This window comes from Trachymyrmex cornetzi, unplaced genomic scaffold, assembly GCF_001594075.2.
Source record: "Trachymyrmex cornetzi isolate Tcor2-1 unplaced genomic scaffold, Tcor1.1 scaffold1552, whole genome shotgun sequence".
Taxonomy (NCBI): domain Eukaryota; kingdom Metazoa; phylum Arthropoda; class Insecta; order Hymenoptera; family Formicidae; genus Trachymyrmex; species Trachymyrmex cornetzi.
This window is the reverse complement of record NW_017296149.1, coordinates 134,667-137,445: the sequence shown is the minus strand read 5'-3', so window position 1 is coordinate 137,445 and position 2,779 is coordinate 134,667.

The following is a 2,779-nucleotide window of genomic DNA, read 5'->3' as shown; positions in this document are numbered from 1 at the left end:
TGTTTCGTTACACTAAGGTCCGTTTCCACCAATGCAGATCAACTTTAATCTCGGTTCAACTTACTCTTTGTCTTTTTCTAGTTCTAAAGATTAAGAAAAGACGAAGAGTAAGTTGAACCGAGATTAAAGTTAATCTATATTAGTGGAAATGGGCATAAATGTAGATATAATTGTTCTTTTAAACTGAAAAGTTGAAAATATCGTACGAGACATGCAGATATCGCAAGCGCCGCTCGAAACGAGAAAGTTAGCGCCCGCTCGCCGCGCGCGCGTCCTCGAGTTGCCGGACTATTTAATTAATTCCCAGGCGAGTTTTAAAAACGCCATTCTGAAATTTTCATATTTTTTAGTAAATTTTCCGAGGAATCCGATAGTATTTGTAAAAAATAAATTAACTCCGGGTGCCATGGTCAAAATTAACTTTTAAGATTTAATTTGCAGAAAAAAGTATTTTTTTTTAAAGTTGAGGTTAAGAACATAATTTCATCAAAAAGCTGATGTAATAACGTTTGAAATGAAAAAAAATTGTTCTACTATAAAAAACGACGTAGATACGACGACTTGAAAATTACCATAAAATGCAAAACTCAAAATTTAAAATCGCTATTTCTTCGAAAATAAATTTTTTTTTTAAATCCCAATACACGTGTTCGCTTATTTTATACCTACAATTGGTAAAAAAAAATTTAAAGCGATTTAAAAATGTCGAAAAAAAAAGTGTTCGGTTTGTAAAAGAATGTCTCTTAAATCTATCACACGTTTCGAGGTTAGAACAGGCTAGAATAAGAGCATTCTTTGTATTCCTGCTGCTTAAGCCCGGATCCTCATACGGGCAACAGCGCTTGACACCGAACGCTGATTGGTGAAAAACGGGAGATGGGGGTAAATTTTACCCCCACAACCGACTTTTCACCAATTAGCGCTTTGACACCGAACGCTGATTGGTGAAAAACGGGTGATGGGGGAAAATTTTACTCCCACAACCGGCTTTTCACGAAGTAATGCCCTGTGTTAAAGCACCGGTGTCTGTATGAGGATCCAGCCTTAGCCCGGATCCTCATACGGGCAACAGCGCTCTGACACCGAACGCTGATTGGTGAAAAGACGGTTGTGGGGGTAAAATTTACCTGCATCATTCATTTTTCACCAATCAGCGTTCGGTGTCAAAGCGCTGTTGCCCGTATGAGAATCCGGGCTTATGCATTACGCAAAAGTCTGTGTCGTGGCCTTATTAAAGTTGACATGAAGCCATGACCCGAGCACTATTTTAATTGATCTCTTTCTAAGAGATGGCGTTGCAATATGTTAGATAAGGACAGATGAATGCGTTTAGCGAGGAACAACGATATATAATAGCCCTTCTACAATAAGCCGCTAAGAAGTTCTAAGCGATCTTAAGTCATAATCGGTGAAGTTGGCCAATAGCCAACTTAAACGACTTGATTAAGACTGGTTAAAGGGTCCTCTACATAGAAGTCGTAGAAGGTCGTGGAGTCTTAAGTCGTAGGAAACCAACCAATCACAATCAAATATAAAGAGAATGCTCGATTGGAATTGGTCAGTTTCCTACGACTTAAGACTCCACGACCGTCTACGACTGCTATGTAGAGGACCCTTAAGCCCGGATCTACAGTAAATTTTTAAGCCTTAAGCCATAAGAAATGGATGAATCACAATCTATTATTCTTCTCGCATTCGATTGTAATTGGTCAATTTCTTACAGCTTAAAACTTGAAACACCTATTGTAGATCCGGACTTAGACTTCTAAGGTTCTGACTTGTGACTTATTGTAGAAGGCCTATATTAATTATAAGAAATGAATGAAAGATGTCACTATTGTCGAATTTGGAATTTAAAAAAGTCTACTATAGCTGGAAACACAATAGAAACAGGTAATAGGCATAGGCAACAGAGAATAACGAGCCGTCCAATCAGAGCTTTGGGGTAGAAGTTCGATATTATATCCCAGAGCTCTAATTGGACGGCTCGTTATTCCTTGTTGCCTGTGCCTATTGCCTGTGTCTATTGTTTTTCCAACTTATCGACCTTGATTAACTTCGATCACCGACGAGATATTATTAAAGACTGTCAACCCTGGGCAAATTTTCAGCGGTATAAAAAGGGCCCCAAGGGCCCGGAGGTAATTCAAGAACGCATACATTATCAACAATTGATATAAATTTTCTATTATTAACATAAATATTTGGCTCATGTATTATTAAATTCATGATTTTTTATTACATAAATATCCCATAAATAAATATACATACTTGTAAAGCTGTAATATCCTATATATTGCAAAAAAATCACAATTTTTTCTCTGCAATTATCGGCCCGTATTCAGAACGCGCTTACAATGATGTTAGCGCGCTAACATACTATACTTTACGTCACGTATATTATAGAATTTCAGAGATAAATATGCGCTTTTATCGATAAAAGCGCGTTCTAAATACGGGCCATCATCTTTATTGATAATCAAATTTTGATGATATATATATATATATAAAACACTGAAATTTCAATTTTAAAGAAAAATCGAGTATTATTGAGTTATAAATGCATAAATTCGTCTACTAAACTAATAAATCATAAAATTAGTACAATATTATCAGTTTTTAACTCTTAATCACTTCAATATTCACAAGGACGCGAACTTCTGTAAGGATGTTGGTCTTTAATAGTATCTCATCGGCGATAGTATCTCGTCGGTGGTAATTATCAGCAGAGAGGTTTCTCTCTGTTAATTACCACCCAGATAGACAAATACCTCCACGG